This window comes from Syzygium oleosum, unplaced genomic scaffold (genome assembly GCF_021117445.2).
Source record: "Syzygium oleosum isolate NSW1041296 unplaced genomic scaffold, Sole_v2.1 Sole_v2.01, whole genome shotgun sequence".
Classification (NCBI taxonomy): domain Eukaryota; kingdom Viridiplantae; phylum Streptophyta; class Magnoliopsida; order Myrtales; family Myrtaceae; genus Syzygium; species Syzygium oleosum.
Window position 1 is genome coordinate 5,339,561 of NW_026607485.1, and position 25,992 is coordinate 5,365,552.

General features: G+C 44.1%; 1 pseudogene; it reads left to right on the forward strand.

Annotated features, from left to right (window-relative positions):
• Positions 1 to 21,522: 21,522 nt before the first annotated feature.
• LOC115684740 (ervatamin-B-like) lies at positions 21,523 to 22,987 on the forward strand (annotated as a pseudogene).
• The last annotated feature ends 3,005 nt before the right edge of the window (positions 22,988 to 25,992 follow it).

The following is a 25,992-nucleotide window of genomic DNA, read 5'->3' on the forward strand; positions in this document are numbered from 1 at the left end:
AATTGGTTAATACCACGAAAAATCTCAAACCGATACACCTGTGACAAAATTTACCCCGAACTAGTTTTTTGACCACAAAAAACCTTACACTGGTACACTTATGACAATTTTACCCCGAACTAATTTTTTTGCCTACCAAAAATCTCAAACTGATACACTTGTGACAATTTTATCCCAAACTAATTTTTTGACCACTAAAAACTCCAAAGTGGTACATTTGTGACAAATTTACCCTTTGTTAGTATCCGTTAAATTAGATTAATATCACAAAAAATTATAAATTGGAAAACTTGTGACAAACAAAAGGGTCAAACCCCAAACTAGTGCACTCATCAATTATCACGTGTCATCAAACTTAGCAATTTAACAGTAAAATTTAACGGAAACTAATTGAGGGTAAATTTGTCACAAGTTTACCCGTTGGGGGTTTTTGGTGGTCAAAAATTTAGTTCGAGGTAGAATTATCACAAGTGTACCAGTTCGAGTGTCACGACCCGAACCCTACGGCGCGCCACATCCCTCGCAGAGGTCGATTCTGAGTGCGACGTCCCAGGACGCGTCGCCGACCTAACACCCAACACAGAGATTAAAGCACATGCAGAAGTATTATAACACCCGTACAATAAAATAACACATGACCAAGAATAGCCACACAACCAACAACATGAACAAATATACACTTGTATTGACATCGGGGAAACATATACAATATTCATATACAGCCTGAGCATCAAAAATCAAAAGCGGGGCAACGGCCACTACTGATAAAAAGGGGTAGTGGCCCGGGGGTCAGTCTACTACTTAGGGTGGGGCTCCGGTCAAAAAGGTGCTGGCCCTACTGATCTGAGACTAAAACTAAACCTTACGGTGCCCAATCCAGGTCGGAATTAAAAGACTCAGAAGATGAAGAGCTATCGGGCATCTCCTCCTCAGAATCTGATGAGTCCAGTTCGGACCAGCCTCTACGGCCTCCTCCTCCGAGTTCATATCCTCGGGCTCGGCCTCTGGTATGGGATCTGCCTCGATCGGCTCTGGCTCCTCATCACCAGGCTCCATCGGCTCCGAAACAGCGTTCCAGTCAGTTGGCTCCAAGTCCATCGGATCGGGCTCATCCACCTCGTACTCTACGGGTACACCATCAGAGCTCGCACTCCCCTCAGCTGAGGTACCAGGGTCAATCATAGCTCTGACGGGGCACTAGGGGTCCCTCGCACCTAGCTTGTTAAACAAGACATCAAAAATTCGGAGAGGACCATGCTCTCCGAAACTATCCTTAAAGCACCAAGCTACATATTCGTGGATCTGGTAATATGTTTCCCCCACATCTACCCATACTATAGTATAGTGTCTAATATACAACTCCCCGTTCCCTACAGGGTGTACCGTCCTCGTCCGCTCTATCTGATGCGGAATACCAAAACGTACCTAAACTTTAGGCATCGTTAGGATCGGAGGTCTTAAAGATGGGGTTTAAACAACAATGAGAATAAATCTCAGTGAGTAGGTTCCCTAAACCTAAACTAGGCTAACATGCACCTCCTGACGAGCACCAAACAACACACGGTCGAAACCACAAATGACTTAGGCCCTCGGGCCCAAATCCAATACTTAACTGACCCTGCATGTTAGGCACTTTATATATAAGAGCAATACTGGCACAGAACTCAATCACGGCACATATGTACGCATATCGCTTCGCCACGACGCGTGTAATGCATATGCTCGTGCTCACACTCATGCTCATGCCTCATCAATGATTTCCCACACTTGCACTCTTGCACACTTGCAATTACCAAATTCACCGACCCGCGTACAAGGCATCAAGTCCAACCCGCGTAAAACGCATCAGGTCTATCACTTCGAGATCGATCTCTAGCCCGCGTAAAACGCATCAGGTTTGGCTATCTTCGGGTAGATCGGGCATCGTCCCGCGTAACACACCTCAGGACAGGTTCAATACCCCGCGTAAAATGTCTCGGGGCTTTATGTGACCACACATTAACAATCACCAATTATTATCTGAACCCCGAGTAAAACGTATCAGGGCATTTTAGGTGATCACATGCTAATGTCATTCGTGAACACTCGTATATGCACATGCCGTGCCAATGCTTGAGATGCACACTCATGGCTATAACGTTCACACTTGGGCATTCAAGAAATTCACAATGAGCATTCGATTGCACAACACCACTTGTTCAATTCACAACGCAATATGCTCGATTTACACCCCACATATTCAATTTAATGAATCAATATGCCCAAACATTCAATTAATCCAAATCAGCCATGGTACATCATCGGCACACAAAAATCAAGCAATTAAGCCATTAATCTTGCACAAGTCTTAGGTCCACCAAATCTATCCTTTCTCGGCCACATAAGTACTCAACATGGCAACACAAATTGATCGCAACTAGGGACAATTCAGCCAGCCAATCAGTCAATCCAAACATTCCCGTTCATTACACAACTAAGCCCCAAATTGATCGCGCCTAGTCCAATTCAATCCCGGCATGGAAAGCCACCAAACATGTCACTCTAGGCCAATAATTATCCTCAAAACACTCCATTGGACTCCCCAAAACATCACCCAAATCAGCCACCATGAGGAGAATGCGAGGCGCGCACAATATTCCACAATTGAACCCGAACTTGATCGAACTCGGGCCAATTCAATTCAATACTTCCAGCCATCACACGGCACGATATGGGCCGCTAAACCTCAATTAAATGATCACCCTAGGCCCTCAAATCAGTCGTGATATCAGCCCCTAACAATCTCCACAATTTAACCCCTAAACTACCCTAATTAATCCCTAAAACTCATCTAGAAATGTAAATTAGCCTAATTAGGATTTAGGGTTGTACTCACTTGGAATCCTAAGCTCTAAACAAGGCTGAACAAGCGGCGAGGGCGGCTGGACAGTGGCGGTCCAACGCCGGAACAATGGCGGCGAGCGGCGACTCCGGTGAACCGCGCGAGCGGCGGCGGCGATCTGAGCGGTCCCACAACCTAGAGAGGGGGAGAGAGACACGGCCAGAGGGAGAGAAAGGAGGATGGGATGGTGATGGTGGTGAGGCGTGGGGCGGTGGCACCGGCGGGCGGCGGCGCTCCGACGGCCGAGAAGGAGAAGAAACGGGAGAGAGTGAGAGGCGTGGGAAGAGGGGCTGGCCAGTGGTGCTGGTGGAAAATGAGGAGGAGAGAGAGAGACTAGAGTGTTTATGCTTTGAACTAAGTGGGAGTGGTTGACCAACTTTCCTATAATGACAATCTTGCCCCTAATCTAAGGGTTGGGGTTTAATCTAAACAAAATATCCAAGGGCATTAAGGACCAATATTTTTAGCATTATTGGGCTGAGATACACTAATATAAATCCCCAAAATAATCTCCAAATAATCACAAAATTCGGAACCCTATAATTAGGCCTAGGGGCAAAACGGTAATTTTCCGATCACGGGTCAATTTTTCTAATTTTGACTCTACTAATCTTAAATATGAATGGCCACATAAAAATGACGTTGTCCTTGCAAAAATAGTCGTGTATGCCCATGAAATTCGACACCGAAGTCTGGACTCAAATTCTCGATCGATTTAGCTCAATTTGCAGTTTTAGCGTCTCTCACTAACGGGCGGCTGTTTAGGTGTTACGCGTATCGACCTAGGGCTACCCGTGTCGTGTCGGTCTCGATTTCCTAGAGAACACGAGGATTTATCGCTAGTCCCAGGGGTCGCGGTCGTCCAAAATAAGTTCAGGATCATTCGCCGCGCATACTCTCGGTCGTACGGAATCACCCGCTATCCGATCGTACGTCGTCGGTCGAACCAAACCCGTCATTCTCCTTGGACCGGCCCATATCGGCACAAAATATTCTCTCGTCGCTTCTCGGAATCGGACTCGATTCACGTAGAGTCCTTGGGTCCACGCACCGTTTTCCTAGTTAGCCATTCCCAAATGATCAGTCTCCCGAGAATGATCAGTTCCGGGCGAGACTCACTAAAACGAAATGAAAAATAATCATCTATTTTATTAATCCCGGAAGTGGGTCGAATTCAGGGCGTTGCAACTCTTCCCCCCTTACAAAAATTTCGTCCTCGAAATTTACAATCCAAACCCGACTACTCAAACAAATGGCGGTGCTGACGTCGCATTACTTCCTCGCTTTCTCAGGTGGCACCTTTTATCCCGTGATGCTTCCAAATAACTTTGACCAACGGGATCATTTTGTTTCTCAACACCTGCACCTTCCTATCTTCGATTCGCACTGGCTTCTCCACGTACGACACCCCGTCGTCCATGTCTATTACTTCATGATTCAGTACGTGGGTCAGATCCGGTTCATATTTCGTCAACATTGACACGTGGAAGACGTTATGAACTTGTGACAAATTCGGGGGTAGGGCGAGACGATAGGCCAACATTCCAATCCTTTCCAAAATCTCAAACGGGCCTATATATCTTGGACTCAGCTTTCCTTTCTTGCCAAACCGAGACAGTCCTCTCATCGGTGAGACCTTAAGAAATACATGATCGCCAACCTGAAACTCCAATGGTCTATGCCTCCAGTCCGCGTAACTTTTCTGACGGCTCTGAGCTGTTCTCAACCTTTCCCGGATAATCTTTACGGTTTCCACCGATTGCTAAACTAGCTCTGGACCCGTTATACTTCTTTCTCCTACTTCATCCCAACACAATGGCGTTCTACACGCTCTGCCATAAAGTGCTTCAAACGGGGCCATTCCGACGCTGTGCTGAAAGCTGTTGTTATAGGCAAATTCCACCAAATGCAACTGCTCTTCCCACTTGCCCTGAAAATCTAACACATACGCTCTCAGCATATCTTCTAGGGTCTGAATAGTCCTCTCAGATTGGCCATCCGTATGAGGATGATAGGCCACACTGAATTGCAACTTAGTTCCCATGGCCGATTGCAGACTTTTCCAAAAATTCGCAGTAAACCGAGGATCACGATCCGAAGTGATTGATACCGGTACTCCATGAAGATGGACTATCTGCCGCACTTATAATTCTGCAAACCTCTCTAGCTCAAAGTCCTTTTGCACCACCGGGAAGTGCGCCAACTTGGTCAGTCTGTCCACTATCACCCAAATAGAGTCGTGTTCCCTCTGGCTTCTTGGCAGTCCTGTTACAAAATCCATTGTGATATGCTCCCATTTCCATTCTGGGATTTCCATCGGTTGCAACATTCCACCAGGCTTACAATGTTGTGCCTTCACTTGTTGGCACGTCAGACAATTGGCCACATGCTTGGCAACATCCGCTTTCATTCCGTTCCACCAATAGTGCTGCCGAAGGTTCTGGTACATCTTCGACAAAATCTTTTCCTTAAGCTCCAAATCGTTGGGCACACACAAACGTCCTCAAAACTTAAGAATTCCGTCCTCAGACACTTGGAAGTTCGGTTTCCTCTTAGTACCATCCATTTCCAGAATCTTCTGAATCTTAGGGTCCGTAGACTGCAACGCCTTAATCTTGGCTTGCACTTCCGGTTCAATCCTTAACGTCGCCATCAGACTGGAGAGGTGTCCTACCTCGAATTTAAATTCTAAGTCTCGCGCTCTTTCCAATAAAGTTCACTCTTTGACCAATAATTGCGCGATGCTCGATTTCCTGCTTAGAGCATCCTCTACCCGGTTGGCTTTTCCGGGGTGATACAATATGTCACAATCATAGTCCTTCAATAGTTCCATCCAGCGCCTCTGTCTCATATTCAATTCTTTTTGCGAAAACAAATACTTGAGGCTCTGATGGTCCGTGCAGATCTGGAACCTTTCTCGACATAAGTAGTGCCTCCAAATCTTAAGCGCGAAAATAATTGCTACCAGTTCCAAATCGTGGGTCGGATAGTTCATCTCATGAGGCCTTAAGTGTCGCGATGCATAAGCAACCACCCTTCCATGTTGCATTAGCACGCATCCTAATCCCTTGAGCGAAGCATCACTATAAATCTCATACCCGCCCGGTCCTGAGGGAATCATCAACACTGGTGCCATCGTCAATCTCTGTTTCAACTCCTGAAAACTTTCTTGGCACTTTCCTATCCACTCAAACTTAGTCTCTTTCTTAAACAACCTTGTCAATGGAGTGGCTATCGCTGAGAACCTCTCTACAAATCGCCGATAGTAACCTGCCAGTCCTAGGAAACTCCGAACCTCAGTAACTGTCATCGGTCTCGGCCAATTCATTACCGCTTCAATCTTTGCCAAATCCATGAAGATTCCTTCTCCGAAAATTATGTGCCCAAGAAATGCTACACGATTCAGCCAAAACTCGCACTTACTAAACTAAGCATACAGTGCGTGCTCTCTTAACGTCCATAGAACTCTTTCCAAATGTACCTTATGCTCTTCAGAACTCTTTGAGTACACGAGAATATCATCAATAAAGACAATAACGAACTGGTCTAAGAATTTCTTGAATACCCGGTTCATTAAGTCCATGAAAGCAGCAGGGGCATTAGTCAGTCCAAATGCATTACTGTGAACTCATAGTGTCCATACCTCGTCCTGAATGCCGTCTTTAGGATATCCTCCTTTTGGATCCTTAATTGATGATACCCTGTCCTTAGGTCAATCTTGGAAAATGCCGAGGCTTCCTGTAACTGATCGAACAGGTCATCAATCCTTGGGAGGGGGTACTTATTATTGATTGTCACTTGATTCAACTGACGGTAATCGATACACAGCCTCAACGACCCATCCTTCTTCCTGACAAATAAAATCGGCACTCCCCATGGAGACGTACTCGGTCGGATAAAACCTTTGTCTAGCAATTCCTACATCTGAACCTTTAGTTCTTTCAATTCCGACAACGATATCCTATAAGGCGGCTTCGAGATTGGCTCAGTCCCAGGGGCCAATTCGATAACGAACTTTACTTCTCTTTCGGGTGGCAATCCCAGCAATTCCTAGGGAAAGACATCGGAAAAGTTGCACACCACTGCTATATCCTCTAGCCGCACTTCTCCTGCCATCGAATCAACCACGCTTGCTAAATAACCTTGACAGCCTTCATCCAATAACCTTGTTGCTTCTACTGATGAAACTCAAGGGATCAAGGTCCCTCCCCGACTTCCTACAAACTCAAATCTAGGGTGTCCAGTCGGACTAAATTGAATCACTCTGCTACTACAGTCCATTACGGCATTCTGCTTGACTAACCAATCCATGCCCACAATCAAATCAAAATCATACATTGGTAAAACCGATAGGTCTATCCTGCTTTCTACGCCACTGATTACTATCTCACAATCCAAGCATCCTAACAATATGCATATCTTATCCATTAATGGCGTAGTCACACACAACCGCATTTCTAACAAGACAGGTTTTAATCCAGCTAATTCAACAAACTGAGCAGATACAAAGGAGTGCAACGCCCCCAGATCAAACAAAGCATATGCTACATGATGGCACAGAGAGACCATACCTGTGACCACACCTGGCGCATTCTCAACTTCCCTTTGCGCCATGGCGTACACCCGTCCTTGTGCCGGTGGCCTGTTCACATTAGCCGGCGGTGGATTCCAAGTCTGATTCCCAATTCGGGGTTGTTGTTGCATCGGGGGTCCTGCGGTGCGCTGTTGGGGGCAATTCCTAATCTGATGATCCATACTCCCGCATTTGAAATAGGCCCCAAACCTATTTTACTGGTGGTTCGGCTTTCCGATATTCTTTCTGATCGGTGGGACAAATCGTCTATTTCCCGCCATCGGTTTCTTCCCAAGACGGCAGTTGTCCCTAGCCGGGGCAAACTGCGACCCAGAAGCGGCTGCCCTATCTGTCTGATCTCTCTCTATAGCCTGCGCCCGCTCATACATCTCACTGTAGTCCTTGATGTTCAGCAATATCATCTGATTTCTCAAATCCGGTTTCAGTCCATCCCGGAATCTCCTAACCTTGTCCTGTGGATGCTCAACCATCCTGGGCGCGAACCTCGATAGTCTCGCAAATTCTGCTTCGTATTGATCCACTGTTATCGATCCTTGGCGGAGTCTCATGAATTCCGCTAACTTTCTCCCTAGCACTCTTAGGTGTTCGTTTGCGGAAAAATATTTTTCCGAAAATATTTTCCACGTTCCGTGTTCGGGGCGGAAAATGTTTTCGTGGGAAAATATTTTCCTTCCCCCTCAAATCCTTCATTTTTGAGGAAAATGATTTCTTCTTTTCACAAGAGGAAATCATTTTCCCAAATCAAGGCAAAATTGCCTGGAAGGAAAATATTTTCCGTGGGAAGGAGAAGTTGATCGCCGGTCACCACTGCTCGCCGCCGCCGGTGCCTAGCTCGGCGCGCCGCTCCCGCCGCCCGCACTAACTGGCCGCCGGCCGCCGCGCGTTCGCGCCGTCGCCGGCGCCGCGCGCGAACCTCGATAGTCTCGCAAATTTTGCTTCGTATTGATTCAGCCATTATCGATCGCTCTGCGCAACGCCGCCGCGCGCCACCCGCGGCTGGCCGTCTCATAAATTCACGCCGCTAACTGCCTCTGCGCCTTGCCAGCCCACGCGCCGCCCGCCCGTGCCGCCTTGAAAATATTTTTCGAAACTTTTTCATATTGATCGTCGAACATCGGAAAATTATGTTCCGGAAAACATTTTCCAGAAAATGACTTCCGAAAATATTTTCCAAAAGGAGAATAATGGGCCTTAGAAATACTTTCCATAGAAATTCTCGTAAATGCGGCCCAAGTGGGCGATACCTTTCGGAAATACTCTGTCCTTGGTGGCCTTTCACCAGTCATTTGCATTCTCCTGCAGCTGATACATCGTTAAAGTCACCCTCTCAGTATCGATGCACCCCAGCACATCAAAAGATTTCTCCAACTCCTCCACTCAACGTGGTGCAGCTTCGGGGTCACCTTTCCCATTAAACTTTGGCGGTTTCAATTTTAAGAAGTGCTCCACCAACTTCGACATCGGCCTAATGACATTCACTGGTCCCGGAATTGGATTATCCTGATTCCCATTATTTCCATTGTTCCCATTGGCCCTATTGGCAGCAACAACGGCAGCCTTGACAGCAGCGGCAATAGTGGCATCTCTCTTTTGGGCTAGTCTACTTCCTAGAATTCCAGCTTCCTCGAGAGCCCTTAAAATCCCATCTACTCTTGGGTCCTCGGCAATCCTCACTTGCGGTTCTATACGGTCCTGCTCACGGCCTCGACCTCTACCTCTACCACGGCCTCGACCTCTACCTCTTCCTTGGCTACTCATCTTTTCAATTCGCACGCTCGCCTACCTGCTATAATTCCATTCAGGAATTAGAGACCTAAACTAAGCTAAATCGGTCTAAGGTCCTAGGTAGGAAACTCAACACAATAGCAGTCAAGCAACTAGCATACGGCCTTACACAAACAGCACAGCATCTCAACAAAGGGGACTCGCGTACTTACCTCGGGTCCTGCCGCACCTGCACTTTACGAGTCAATTCGCATAAGCACTCAATCAAACACAGGCAGTCAGGAGGTATACTTAGCATACGAGGTCACCCTACCGGCTGCCCAAGGTCATCGCTCCTTATCACTCCAAGCTTCGACCTAATTGGATCGAGCTGACCTTGCTCTGATACCAAATCAAACGGGGATGTCAGGCCCCGAACCCTACGGCGCGCCACATCCCTCGCAGAGGTCGATTCTGAATGCGACGTCCCAGGACGCATCGCCGACCCAACGCCCAACACAGAGATTAAAGCACATGCGGAAGTATTATAACACCCGTACAATAAAATAACACATGACCAAGAATAGCCACACAACCAACAACATGAACAAATATACACTTGTATTGACATCGGGGAAACATATACAATATTCATATATAGCCTGAGCATCAAAAATCAAAAGCGGGTCAACAGCCACTACTGACAAAAAGGGGTAGTAGCCCGAGGGTCAGTCTACTACTTAGGATGGGGCTCCAGTCAAAAAGGTGCTGGCCCTACCGATATGAGACTAAAACTAAACCTTACGGTGCCCAGTCTGGGTCGGAATCAGAAGACTCAGAAGATGAAGAGCTATCGGGCATCTCCTCCTTAGAATCTGATTAGTCCCGCTCGAACTCAGCCTCTGCGGCCTCCTCCTCCGAGTCCATATCCTCGGGCTTGGCCTCTGGTATGGGATCCTCCTCAATCGGCTCTGGCTCCTCATCACCCGGCTCCATCGGCTCCGAAACAGCGTCCCAGTCAGCTGGCTCCAAGTCTATCGGTCGGGCTCATCCACCTCGTACTCTACGGGTACACCATCAGAGCTCGCACTCCCCTCAGCTGAGGTACCAAGGTTAGTCACAGCTCCGTCGGGGCACTGGGGTCCCTCGCCCCCAGCCTGTTAAATGGGACATCAAAAGTTCGGAGAGGACCATGCTCTCCGAAACTATCCCTAAAGCACCAAGCTACGTATTCGTGGGTCTAGTAATATGTTTCCCCCACATCCACCCATACTATAGTATAGTGTCTAATATACAACTCCCCATTCCCCATGGGGTGTACCATCCTCGTCCACTCTATCTGATGTGGAATCCCAAAACGTACCGGAACTTCAGGCATCTTCAGGATCGGGGGTCTGAAAGGTGGGGTTTAAACAACAATGAGAATAAGTCTCAGGGAGTAGGTTCCCTAAACCTAAACTAGGCTAACATGCACCTCCTGACGAGCACCAAACAACACACAGTCTAAACCACAAATGACTTAGGCCCTCGGGCCCAAATCCAATACTTAACTGACCCTGCAGGTTAGGCACTTGATATATAAGAGCAATACTGGCACAGAACTCAATCACGGCACATATGTAGGCATATCGCTTTGCCACGATGCATGTCATGCATATGCTCGTGCTCACACTCATGCTCATGCCTCATCAATGCATTTCGCACACTTATACTCTTGCACACTTGCAATTACCAAATTCACCGACCCGCGTAAAACGCATCAGGTCCGACCCGCGTAAAACGCATCAGGTCTATCACTTCGAGATCGATCTCTAGCCCGCGTAAAACGCCTCAAGCTCATGGCACAACACCCGCGTAAAACGCATCAGGTTTGGCCATCTTCCGGTAGTCCGGGCATCGTCCCGCGTAACACGCCTCAGGACGGGTTCAATATCCCGCGTAAAACGCCTCAGGGCTTTATGTGACCACACATTCACAATCACCAGTTATTATCTGAACTCCGCGTAAAACGCATCAGGGCATTTTAGGTGATCACATGCTCATGTCATTCGTGCACACTCGTATATGCACATGCCGTGCCAATGCTTGAGATGCACACTCATGGCTATAACGTTCACACTTGGGCATTCAAGAAATTCACAATGAGCATTCGATTGCACAACACCACTTGTTCAATTCACAACGCAATATGCTCGATTTACACCCCACATATTCAATTTAATGAATCAATATGCCCAAACATTCAATTAATCCAAATCAGCCATGGTACATCATGGGCACACAAAAATCACGCAATTAAGCCATTAAACTTGCACAAGTCTTAGGTCCACCAAATCTATCCTTTCTCGGCCACATAAGTACTCAACATGGCATCACAAATTGATCGCAACCAGGGACAATTCAGCCAGCCAATCAATTAATCCAAACATTCCCGGTCATTACACAATTAAGCCCCAAATTGAACGCGCCTAGTCCAATTCAATCCCGGCATGGACAGCCAGCAAACATGTCACTCTAGGCCAATAATTATCCTCAAAACACTCCATTGGACTCCCCAAAACATCACCCAAATCAGCCACCATGAGAACAATGCGAGGCGCGCACAATATTCCACAATTGAACCTGAACTTGACCGAACTCGGGCCAATTCAATTCAATACTTCCAGCCATCACACAGCACGATATGGGCCGCTAAACCTCAATTAAATGATCACCTTAGGCCCTCAAATTAGTCGTGATATCAGCCCTTAACAATCTCCACAATTTAACCCCTAAACTACCCTAATTAACCCCTAAAACTCATCTAGAAATGTAAATTAGCCTAATTAGGGTTTAGGGTTGTACTCACTTGGAATCCTAAGCTCCAAACAAGGCTGAACAAGCGGCGAGGGCGGCTGGACAATGGCGGTCCCACGCCGGAACAATGGTGGCGAGCGGCGGCGGCGATCTAAGCGGTCCCACGGCCTAGAGAGGGGGAGAGAGACACGGCCAGAGGGAGAGGAAGGGGGACGGGATGGTGATGGTGGTGAGGCGTGGGGCGGTAGAACCGGCGGGCGGTGGTGATGGCGCTCCGGCGGCCGAAAGGGAGAAGAAACGGGAGAGAGTGAGAGGCGTAGGAGGAGGGGCTGGCCAGTGGTCTGGTGGAAAATGAGGAGGAGAGAGAGAGACTAGAGTGTTTATGCTTTGAGCTAAGTGGGAGTGGTTGACCAACTTTCCTATAATGACAATCTTGCCCCTGATCTAAGGGTTGGGGTTTAATCTAAACAAAATATCCAAGGGCATTACGGACCAATATTTTCAGCATTATTGGGCTGAGATACACTAATATAAAACCCCAAAATAATCTCCAAATAATCCCAAAATTCGGAACCCTATAATTAGGCCTAGGGGCAAACGGTAATTTTTCGGTCCCAGGTCAATTTTTCTAATTTTGACTCTACTGATCCCAAATATGAATGGCCACATAAAAATGATGTCGTCCTTGCAAAAATAGTCGCGTATGCCCATGAAATTCGACACTGAAGTCCGAACTCAATTTCACGATCGATTTAGCTCAATTTGCAGTTTTAGCGTTTCTTACTAACGGGCGGCTGTTTAGGCGTTATGCATATCAACCTAGGGCTACCCGAGTCATGTCGGTCTCGATTTCCCAGAGAACACGAGGATTTATCGCTAGTCCTAGGTGTCGCGGTCGTCCGAAATAAGTTCGGGATCGTTCGCCACGCATACTCTTGGTCGTACGAAATCAACCGCTATCCGATCATACGTCGTCGGTCGAACCAAACTCGTCATTCTCCTTGGATCGGCCCATATCGGCATAAAATATTCCCTCGTCGCTTCTCGGAATCGGACTCGATTCACGGTCGAGTCCTTGGGTCCACGCACCGTTTTCCTAGTTAGCCATTCCCAAATGGTCAGTATCCCGAGAATGATCAGTTCCGGGCGAGACTCACTAAAATGAAATGAGAAATAATCATCTATTTTATTAATCCCGGAAGTGGGTCGAATTCAGGGCGTTACATCGAGAGTTTTAGTAGTCAAAAAATTAGTTTATGGGGAAATTGTCACAAGTGTACAGTTTGGGATAAATTTATCACAGGTGTATTAATTTAGGGTTTTTCGTGATATTAACCCTTTTAAATTTGCCAACAATTTTCAATCCACATACTAACTTTTATTTGCCTTACCCTTAAGTGAAATTCACCAACCCCTCATAAAATTACTAGCCCTAGCAAAAGTATTTATTAACTTTTTTTATGATTAAGTTACATTATAGTTTTACATTATTGACGGTCATTCAATAAAGTTACCGACATTTATTTGACCCTTTCAAACTACCAAGTTATATTATCTCTGACGAAATATCCTTATGTTACCTTTTGCAAACTTTGTTTACTCTTCTAACCAACTAATTATATAGATTTACCAACTTTTTCTCCGATTAAGCTACTAATTAGTTTGGGTGTCGCGACCTTCCAAAGGTGAACCGCTAAGGGAAAGTTAATTGATTACTAAGCAAATACTTAGAGCGGACTCTCCCAGACCCATACCAACCGCAACTTTGGGGTTTTGATTTAATAATTTAAACATGCAGTTTGATTCATTTAGGAGTCACGACTAATTTACTATGATTGATTATAAACCCAAGTAAAATATGGAAGAATATTTTATTTCTACGAATAAATAATATTGTGGTTATGTGGAATTGGTTACACTAGATAAATTTGACGCCCTTTCTATACCTTTTTATTTATTTCAAATATATTTTGCAAGTAGTCTTGACCAATTTTAGTCCTAAATCACTAACACGTAAGAGGTAATCCAGCGGGTGTGCAAGCAAGAATTTAGCACTCAATAATCAAAGTGATAAATAAATTTCTAGAAAGAGGGGAAAAAACCCCAATGCATTAAGGGAAGCACGACATCGTTATAATAATGCTCCCAAGTGTTCTGCAAGAAGTTAATTAAAATATGTATGCATAATCAAAGCATGATTTCTAAATGCAATGACAATTAATTCTTTTTTTGGTTTTTTCTTGTTTAACATGAACATGATTGAATATAATTAACATGACTACGTGAATTCTAATCTAAACATGCATTGATAAGCTAACATGAAATCTAAGTGATATGTATGCTATGCTATAAATTAAATGCAATGCAGCCTATATGCAATTCTAATGACATGAAATAGGATCAACCATGTATTAGCCCTAACTATATAAGATTATTATTATTATTATTATTATTATTATTTTCTTATATAAAACTTAAGCCATATGCAATGCATGAATTGCAATTATTAATTTACACGACCCTAAATCATGTGATTGCTAAATGACCTGTAATATACGACATGGAAGTTATGAATCTAATTCTATATGGATATGCAAGTTATATGTTTGTGATTTTCTTTGAAATTTAATTAGGAAACTATCTAAAGTATATAATGACCTAATTTAAACTAGGAAATAGTTTATATTAAATCTTGATCTAAATTAGGTAATTTTCTAATTACTTCTTGACTCTTAAAATATGCAATTCTAAATTAGAAAACTTATGGTAATGCAATCTATCATAAATGCCATGAATTCTTTATTGTATTTTCATAATAGCAATGTTTCTAAACTAACCACATGTTGTGACATTCCGAATTTCGGCCCATTTTTGGGATTTATAAAATGTGTATTTTGTCAGTGCGCTTATAATAAAATCTCACCCGGAACTGATCACTCTTGAGTTATTATTTTTAAGTTAGAGATTTCGCTAGAATTGCACTTGATCGAATCTGGCCGTTATTTATAACCCAAACTTTGGCGTCGAATTTCTGGAAGTTTCATGATGAATTTAATTGGACGGTGTCGATATTATCGTGGCTAGCCTCGATATTGCCCGGGATATGTGAAAAGTAAAATTTTGACTGGGTGCGGATTTGGACTAGTAGACCTCCCTCATAGTATGTTTTATTTGATTACATTTGGCCCTTTTTCCTAATTTATAATTAGAATTTTCGTGGACCATTAGATCGATTTTGGGTTTGAATGTGGGCCGTTATTAGCACTTGAGTGTTTGACTTTTGTCTGTGTGTGTGTGTCTCTCTCTCCCCCCACCTGCCGCGTACGTCCCCCCCATGTACACGTCCCCTCCCCCATGACAGACCCATCATTCTCTCCTTCTCTCTTTTCCTTTTTCTTCTTCCCCTTTTCTTCTTCTTCTTCCTCTCTTCTTCTTCTTATCTGGTTTCCTCCTCCGCCTGACTGCTCCTGCTTTTGCTTCTGCTAGCTTGACCAGTCGCCGCTGACCGCCCCTAGCCATACACCTAGCGCCGCCAACGCCTCGACTGAGCCGTGCCGCCGCCGTTGCCCTCGACCGCCTATCGTCGGCCTGTCCACACTACACGCGAGCTACAGCTCGCCGCTTCGTTTGCCCTGGCCAAGCTCCACCGAGCCGCTGGCTAGCTCGTTCGGCCACTCGCCTGACGCCGTCGCCCCACCAGCCGCCGCGTCATGTCGCTCCGATCACCATCGGCTCGCCTCCTCAGCCCCAGCTCTCCCTCTCTTGCCACCACCGCCTCGGCTGACCTCCCCCTCCCCTTCCACACTGTCACCGCCGCGTCACCGTGCTAGCTCACTGGGACTAGCTAGCCGCCGCGCCGTCGTCATCCCTGCTGCCCGACGACGATGCAATCGCCTTCCCCCATGCTTTGGCCAAGATAGTCGCCGAGCTCACCACTGCGTTGTCGTCGTAGCTGCTCGCTGCCGTTGCTGTCATCGCCACCACTTGCCTATCCCAGCCGGCTAGCCAGCTTAAGCCGCTGCCCAATCGTGGCCGGATAGCTAGGCCGTGCTCGAGCGTGCCCTGCCCGTGGCTGAGTGCCGGGCCATGTGCCTAGCCGTGACCGAGCACTTTGCCGGCCATTTTGCCCGTCGTGCCCCCGCCCATGCTGAGTCATCACTGTTCACCCGGGCCATTTTGAGCCCGTGTGGATTTTTCCAAGGCAAAATTCAAGTAAGTGACTTCCTAAGCCCTACTTAGTATAATGGATATTTTTAGACTTGTTTAGGGTATGATTAATACCGGTTTAGGGGCTAACATGGATTGTGGGCAATTTTGGTATGTGCGTAATTGTTAGATTAAATTGTGATGATTGTGAGGCTTAAATTGTGGTTGATTTATGTGGGTGTGATGATCTGATTGTCGTGGCATTTGTGGATGAAATTGACGTTTGATTGGGCCGACTCGAATGTTGGATTGATGGGCTAGTGTGATGAGCTTGTGACTTGAATTGTGTGGCATGTGTGCAAGTGAGAGTGGACTTGAGACGTGTTGACGGTTATCCGTGAAAGGAAAGTTAGACCTGGGACGTGTTGATGGCGATCATTGAAAATTGGTTGAATTGTGTGGCTTATGTGCTTGTGAGAACGGGCTTAAGACGTTTTGACGGTAGTCCGTGAAAGGAAGGTTAGACCTAAGGTGTGTTTACGTGGGTTATGGGAAAGAAAGAAATGTCCTAAGACGTGGTTACGCCGGACTGAGCCCGGATTGATCGGAGGGCTGAGCTTGAGGCGTGTTTACACGGACTGTGAGAAAGGACCTGAGGCGCGTTGACGTGGGTCATGAGAAAGTTGGTTGGACACGTGTGCGTAATGTGACTGGTTGGATTGGCTGAATGCACGTGTGGGTGTTTGGTTGGATTGGTTGAATGCAAGTGTGTATGGCGCCCAAGTGATTGTGATATGGTTATGAACTATTATTGCATTATCATGTTTGAACTAATATGCAGGGTTGACACGTAGTTCGAGGTGAGGTAAATTTGTAATGTGGAATTGATTGTATTGGCTGGTAGATTGCATGTTGGATTCGTCTAGATACGCATTGGACTAGGTGGGACTTAGGTTGTCTACTTATTGAGATTTATTCTCATTGCTGTAGTGCAAACCTTTTCAGATCTCCGACCTTGAACATGTCGCCGCCTCGGCATTTGAGGGTCCCCATGCATACGGTGCATGAGGAGACCAAGTATCCGGTAGGCCCGGATTAGACGTACATTAGGCATCTTACCACTGTATGGGTAGATGAGGGATTAGAGGACCTGCAACGCCATACCTATCTGGCTTGGCCCCATCATGTCGGGTTGGAGACCACTAGGCCAATCCGTGGTTTTGAGGGGTTACAGCATGCTAACAAGGATGCGGTGAATTGGGAGCCTTGGGATAAGTTTATTCTCGATGGTGAGGTGACGGACCCTCACAGCCCACCAAAGAACCCTGGTCCAGAATTTGAGCCCGTTCCAGAGCCAAAACCCGAGCCCGTACCGGTGCCTGAACCTGAACCTGTGGCCCCTGTAGACCTCGAGCTTGAAGAAGAATTCAAGGAGTCCGAGCCCGAGCCAGAGCCCGAGGAGGAGCCTATGGTGTCCGAGTATGAGGAGGAGCTGATCGAGATCGACTCAGACACGGACTCGGAGCCTTCAAGGTCCGATTCAGCTTGGGCATCGTAGGGGTGTTTAGGTGCTGGGCCTGGAAGCCCTTTTTGGTAGAATCCCTTTTTGGGCAGTTAATAGTCTACCCTATCACCGGTCCTTTTTTGATGATGAAGGTGGATTCTAACCTTAGAAGCCTATTGTATGAAACTTGTGGTCTCAAATTGATGTTATGAAATTATTGTCTTGTGCTATTCCTTTGTCATTATTAATTGTCTGGGTTGTTTAAATTTCGCTTCTGCTTGCATACGACTTTGGGTGTTTCGTTTGGGTCGGCGACGCGTCCTAGGACGTCGCGATCAATATGACCGTGGGAGGGGTGTCGCAAGCCCATCTGGGTTCGAGGCGTGACACATGTAATATTTAAGCTCACAATAAAATATTCACCACAAACCAAAATACGAAACAAATCTAATCGGAGATCCAACTCTCATTTGGGAGTTGCTTACCGACGTTTATTTTATTTCTTGCTTGCAGTTTGTTGAAACATGAATTTTCACCTATAGCTTTCCTCCACTTTCATTTGAAATTTGTGATCGAAAAACTCCGAAGGTTTGATTCGAGGCCGAAGATTTTCTTTTATTTTATTTTTGCGTCTGTTCTGGCAAACCAAGTTTAAATAATCCTGGTTCAGCTGAAGGCAGGCCAAAATGGGCCTTGTCTGTGGGACTCATGCCGCCGAATCAGGCCTTCATTCCAAGCAAATCACATCTAATTTTCGGGATTTCCCCTTCAGTTTTAACAAAATTTGTAAGACCGAGTCTTCATTCTCCGGCTGCAAAATCACATCTAATTTCCCCAAATCCACAGAAGTAACATCAATTTGTTAATTGGTTAGAATAATCAAGTGGTTGGAGAGATTTAGGGGTAATTCATAGGGTTTTTTGGGGTGAAATTCAGAATAAATCTCGGCAAGGTCATATAGAAGGTCAAATCCCATAAATGAGTAGTCTTAGGGGAGTCTAAGAGGGCCAAAACAACCGCGAGAGAACAAGAAGACGGATGAGAAATGTTGCCGAGAGAAAAAGAAAAAGAAAAAGGGAGAACAGTATAGTGAATTGAGATTGTTCGCTGTTGGGTTGGTGGCTCGCCATGTTGCCTCGGATTTTCATTCTCGCCTAACCAAGCCTGGAGTGGTTCACTTCATCTGCGCACGGCACTCTGTTTGAGGTTAGTGGTTCGAGTTTTGAAGCTTCATATTTCAAGTTATCCCTGAAGTGAACCTATTAGCCATCTCTTGATTGTCGTTCGAATGCTTATCATCGAGAATGAGAATGTTAGATGATTTGCTATACCAGATTAGCCGCTTTTCCACTTGGTTTCCAACGTACCATTCGCATTTAGATTTTTGTGCTACTCATTCATGTATGCACAATAGGATTAATTCCATCTATTTTGCTTATTGGTATGTTTTAGTAATTTGAACATTAGAAAATAAAAATAACATAACATCATGTTAGAGTAGGATTTTGCATGACAAAAATTCATGTGGAAATTCAGAGTTTTCCATAGATAAATGCTCCGACACATATTTATGCATATTTTATCATTTCGAATAGATCTTTTTTAATACATGAAATACAAAAACCGCATCCGTTGCATTAGATTTAGGCTTGGCTTACACATAGAATATTTTTAGGTACCATTCTCTTAAAAATTCATTATTTTCCTTGTACATTACAACTGCATGTTTGGTATGATTAATTCTCCCTATAGTATTAGTTCATTTTAAGACACTTACTTAGGTATTGCACCTGTTAATTGGTTAGAATAATTAAGTGGTTAGAGAGATTTAGGGGTTATTCATAGGGTTTTTTTGGGGTGAGATTCAGTTTAAATCTCGGCGAAATATAGATGGTCAAATCCCATAAATAGGGAGTCTTAGGGGAGTCTAAGGGGGCCAAACAACCGCGAGAGAACAAGAAGACGGACGAGAAATGTTGCCGAGAGAAAAAAATTGAGAGAATAGTACAGTGAGTTGAGATTGTTCGCTGTCGGATTGGTGGTTCGCCATGTTGCCTTGGATTTTCATTCTCGCCTAACCAAGCCTCGAGTGGTCCTCTTAATCTGCGCACGACACTCTTGTTTGAGGTAAGTGGTTCGAGTTTCGAAGCCTCATATTTCAAGTTATCCCTGAAGTGAGCCTATTAGCCATCTGTTGATTCTTATTGGAACGCTTATCATCGAAAATGTTACATGATTTGCTATACCCGATTAGATGCTTTTCCACTTGGTTTCCGACGTACTATTTGCATCTAGATTTGTGTTACTCATTCATGTATGCACAATAGGATTAATTCCATCTATTTTGCTTATTGGTGTGTTTTAGTAATTTGAACATTAGAGAATAAAAATAACATAACATCGTGTTAGAGTAGGATTTTGTGTGACAAAAATTCATGTAGAAATTTAGAGTTTTCCATAGATAAATGCTCCGACACATATTTATTACTATTTTCATATTTCACACATGCATGTCCCTTGTTTCCTCTTTTCTTTTGGCCATCTTCTCGTTTCTTCTTTATTTTTTGCTTTTTGAAATTTATTGATCTTTAACCAATTCATAGTACCGACGAGACAGGAAAAAGGAAAAAATTCATATATATATATATATATATCTTTATTTATTGACGAGTTTCAAATCATTCAGTTCATTTATTACTATTCTCACGTTTACACTGCATTGAAGAAGTTAAAAGAATAAGTAGAAATTTAGAGTTTTTAATAAATAAGTGCTTCGCTATACATTTAGGATCATTTAGGTTCTTATTACTATTTTCACAATAGTCAAGTCTGTATTTGCACGGCATTAAGGAAAAAATAAATAAAAATCATGCGCATGCTTGATTATTTATAAAGCATCTCCACAAATAAATAAATAAAAGAATATCTAGGATTACATATAAGATTAATTATGCATATTTTATCATTTAGAATAGATCTTTTTTAATACATGAAATATAAAAACCGCATCCATTGCATTAGATTTAGGCTGGACTTACACAAAGAATATTTTTAGGTCACTTTCTCCAAAAATTTCATTATTTGCCTTGTACATTATACCTGCATGTTTGGTATGATTAATTCTCCCTATAGCATTAGTTCATTTTAAGACACTTAGGCATTGCACCTGTTGCTTTGCTTGTTGGGTCTTCTGTCTGCGCATTATAATAAGGTCTTGTATTGTTGTTTGTGCATTAATGCATGACCACTTTAGTTTTGCATGTTTAGAGATAGAAAAAAAAAAAAAAAAAAGGTTGCATGAAAGAGCGTTTTCCGAAAAGAAAAGAGGTAGCGGTAATAGGTATTAGCTAAAACTAGTGTTACTAAGTTTTCGAATTCGATATCTCTGGTTCGCAAAGTCAAGGTAGAATCTCGCACTTTACCTCACTCCTAACAAGCCTAGAGTAGGTTAGTGATGGTTCTAGTATGCTTAAATCATTGGTGTTTGAGAAATCAAATTGCTGTCTGTAGGGTTTGAGAGAGTCCATGCACAATGTAAGCGTTACTTCATGATGGCGTGACAGAAAATTCGATGTGGTCATTGGTGAATATATCATATGATATACAGATGTGACATCTCTCTTAATTGTGACAAAACGTGATAAAGTCTTGCTTGTGGTGGTGTATGCATAAGAGTCACTCGTGTTCGGACATGCATGGCTTTGTGAATCATATTTTCGTAGAGAATATGGAATTGGGAACGAATTTTCCACCTTAAAATTAACGCAAAATTTTTGTGGGGGCTGGTCATGAAGCAGCCTAAAATTATACATTTCTAGTGCCGCTATCTCATCATATCCACTTCAAAACATCACGCTGAGAAGAAGAAGAAAACACACACAAGAAAGTGTTCACGCAATGGCTTTCACGCTCAAGAGTGAATTGATCATCTCCCTTGCTCTAATTCTTGGCACTTGGGCTTGGCATGCAATGTCGGCCCGCACCGAGCAGCACGAGCAATGGATGACTGAATATGTTCGGACCTACGAGGACCCACAGGAGAAGGTGAAACACCAAGCGATTTTCGCTGAGAACTTGCAGTTCATTGCAGATTTCAAGAAGTCCGGGAGACAGACTTTCAAGTTAGGTTTCAACTGATTCTCGGACTTGACCAACGAGGAGTTCTTGCGATGCCATATGGGATACTTGGCACCCAAGCGACCAGAGCCTGCCAAAAAGATGTCGTTAAGACACCAAAATCTGGCCGGAGGTATTCCCAATGGCATCGACTGGGTACAAAAAGGTGTTGTAAACCAGATTAAGTATCAAGGCCAGTGTGGTAAGTACAAATGTTGTGAATGGTCCGACCTTTTCTTTTATATAGTAAACAAGTAGGTATTACACGGAATATATATACTTTCGGAAAACTTAAGCATATGTGACATAGAGCCTATTTAGCACAGCTTTCTTTAGGTAGCTGCAGCTGCGAAAATGAGTGTTTCGTCTTTTGTAATGAATTCCATAAACTCTTGACAGCTGCAATAGTTTATAGCAGCTTTTGGGAAGTTGCTTCACCCTTCTTTGAGGTGCTATAGTTTGAAAAAAATGTATAACAACACATCATAGCACAGCTACAGTACAACAGAACAACAAGAAAGTGATAACTACACCAAACAAATGCTTAACATACTATAATAAAAAGTCAGACATCAATGGGAACACAATTACGGAAATAGTGCAATTTCACACGCTTATAATGTCAACAACTTTTATGTAGGATCTTGCTGGGCATTCTCAGTCGTAGCAGCAGTCGAAGGAATTGTGGGGATCACAAGTGGCAAGCTTCCGGTGCTCTCCGAGCAACAACCGATAGATTGTGATACGACAAGCTATGGCTGCAGAGGCGGTTCCCCGGACAATGCTTTCAAGTTCATTGTCCAAAACCAAGGAATTGCATCCCAGGGTATCTACGCATACCATGATATGGATGGGACCTGCAACCCAACGAAAGCAGAAGAATGTGCGGCGCAGATCAAGGGTTCCGCCGATGTGCCGCCTGGTGAGGAGGAGCTCATGAAGGCAGTTGCGCAGCAGCCAGTCACGGTCGTAATTGCAGCTAGCGGGTGGGGGTTTCCAAAGCTATAAACGTGGCGTGTTCAATGGGGATTGCGGTTTCCAGCTGGACCACGCTGTTGTCGTGGTTGGGTACGGGAATAGTGAGGACGGGACCAGTGAGGACGGGACCGATTTCTGGAAGATCAGGAACTCGTGGGGTGAGGCATGTGGTGAAGGGGGTCACATGAGGATTCAGAGAGGTGGTGGCGGTTCTAAAGGAATGTGCGGACTCGCATCCAAAGCTTCATATCCAATTGCTCGAGAATAATAATCAAGACATATATGCACAAAGCACAAGCTTCACGCGATTACGAGTTGCTGTTTGTGTTGCCTCTTCAATTATTGTGCCATTAGGCTAGAGTAATATCTATGGTATCCGTGGGATTACACCTTCGACCGGCGTGGATACACGAGCATTACATGGAGCAATTTCGGATCTTAGGATTTGAGTTGCTGTTTGTGTTGCTTCTTTTATTGTATGTCTTTATGCCAGAGTAATGTCTATGGTATCCGTGGGGTTTTGGACTTGGGCGGCCCTAAACGGGCTTGACCCAATCCCAATCCGTTTCTATCTGAAAGTGCCCTGGGAGAGAACAAGCAAGATGTTGAATAAGTCCTCTCGTATTCGGATTTAGCCCGTTTTCATATAAAAACAATAAGTCCTCTCACTCTGACGAGAAAGAACAAGATACGTATGCGTGTAAACAGAATGGGAAGTGCAAGTAATAGATACAAAGTGTGTGCTCGTGGGTGTTGGGTTGACAGAGAAGAAATAAGGAAAGAAAACAAAGTGAGTCCTCGGGTGCATGTGTGAAGACCGAGAGCACGTAAGAATTGCAAGCAAAGTATGAGACCAAGGGACGTATTTAGTTGTGAATATATGGGTGTTAATCCGAGTGCGAGATTACACCTTCGACTGGCGCGGATACAACATTATTATGTGGAGCAATTTTGGTTCTTACGATTTTAGGTGCAATTCCGCGAAAAACCGACATTGGTATTTGACTAAGTTTGGTTGTTTCCCGTTCTTCGTCTGTATCCGTTTTGAGTAGGCACTCTATGTTTGCCACCTTGAAGATTAAAAAATTGCATGTTTTCCAAACGGTTTTACCTTTTGTACGATTCTCATATATCTCTTGGTGCTTGTTTTCGAGTTGCCCATTAAATACTCTGTTATGGAGCTGCATTTGATTGCTTCTTCTTGGGCTGTACTAGTTACCGTTGGTTGGTTTTTTTGGGCTTGCTCTTGGGTTCTTATTGCGGGTGCTGCCATTGATTTTTAGCTTGGTCCCCCTTCATGGATCAGCACATCTAAACTTCTCCCAAGTTAATCATGCAGCGCCAGATCATTTACCATGACAATCAAATGCCATACATTAAAAGCAGAAGACTTGAAAAAATCACGAATGTGATTTTCGTCATTAAATCGGTTGCTAAGTAGTGACGGATTTAGCGACAAAAATATAAAATAGTCGCGAATGTGCCCGAATGTGATTTTCGTCGCTAAATCTGTCGCTAATTAGTGACCAATTTAGAGATGAAAAAATCAAATAGTCGCGAATGTGCCCGAATGTGATTCTCGTCGCTAAATCCGTCGCTAATTAGCAACGGATTTAGCGACGAAAATAAAAAATAGTTGCGAATGTGCCCGAATTTGATTTCCGTCGCTAAATCTGTCGCTAATTAGCGACGGGTTTAGTGACGAAAATAAAAAAAAGTCGCGAATGTGCCCGAATGTGATTTTCGTGGCTAAATCCGTCGCTAATTAGCGACGGATTTAGCCACGAAAATATAAAATAGTCGCGCATGTGCCCAAATATGATTTTCGTGGCTAAATCCGTTACTAATTAGCAACGGATTTAGCCACAAAAGTATAAAATAGTTGAATGTGCCAGAATGTGATTTTTGTGGCTAATTCCGTAGCTAATTAGTGACGGATTTAGCCACGAAAATATAAAATAGTCGCGAACGTGCTCCGAAAGTGATTTTAATGGCTAAATGAGTCGCTAATTAGCTATGGAATTTGCGACGAAAACTAAATTTGTCGCTAATTTGCGACGTAATTTGCGACGAAAAATAATTTTCGTGGCACATTCGTCACAAAATTTGACACAGCGTCCAACGAGTATTTCAAGCAAAACCTTGCTTAGAGAAAGAAATCTCGAAATTCGATATTGATGATAATGTTATATCGTCAAAAATAAAAACCTTAAACAAGATTAAATAACCCTAAAATTAAAATTACAAAGCGTCAAATATAAAAATTACAAAACGGCCCCTTAAAATTAAAATTAAGTCAAGAAAAAATATCAAAATAATTGAAAAAGTCATCTAAATGATCCTAAATCGCGAAAATACATAGTCGATCATCGCCAACGGCAGTGAGTTGCGACGGATTGGAAAATGCCCTTTATTGTTGGAATCCGTCGCAAATTTGCGACGGATTGTAAAATACCACGGATTTAGCCACGGAAATAAATATAGTAGGGAAACGTGGCGATACTTAATTAGCCACGAAAATAAATATAGTAGAAAAATGCTGTGATACTTAATTTTCGTGGCTAAATCTGTAGCTAATTAGCCATGAATTTAGCCACGGAAATAAATATTGTAACAGCCTGAATTTCGATGTAATTCCGGGATCAATAAATTGACCATATTTCGCATTTCATTTTAGTAAGTCTCGCCCAGAGCTGATCACTCTCGGGATACTAATGAATGGGGTATGGCTAACTAGGAAAATGGTACGTGGACCAGGGACCCGATCGTGAATTGGGCACCGATCTCGAGAAATGACGAGAGAATATTATGAACCAGTATGGACCGATCTTAGGAAAGGTAACGGATCTGGTTTGGCCAAGGCCAACGATGTACCATCGGATCGCAGGTGATTCTGCAAGACCGAAAGTACACGTGGCCAACCAATCTTGAACTTGAACCGAGCGATCGTGACCTCTGGAACTAATGATAATTTCTCATTCTCTCAATGATCGAGACCATTACGATATGGATAGCCCTAGGTCGATACGCGTAACTCCTAAACAGCCACCCGTTAGTGAGAGACCCTGAAATTGAAAGTTTAGCGAGTTTTGTTCACGGAATTGAGCCCGGATTTCGAGGTCGATTTTCGAAGGCTTAAGAGACTATTTTTGGGAATCTGACGTCATATTACACTGGCCACACACGTTTGGGCTTAGTACGAGTGAAAATTGGAATTTCGGTCCGGGGGTGAGAAATTACGGTTTTACCCCTGTGGGCACCGAGGCCGGATTC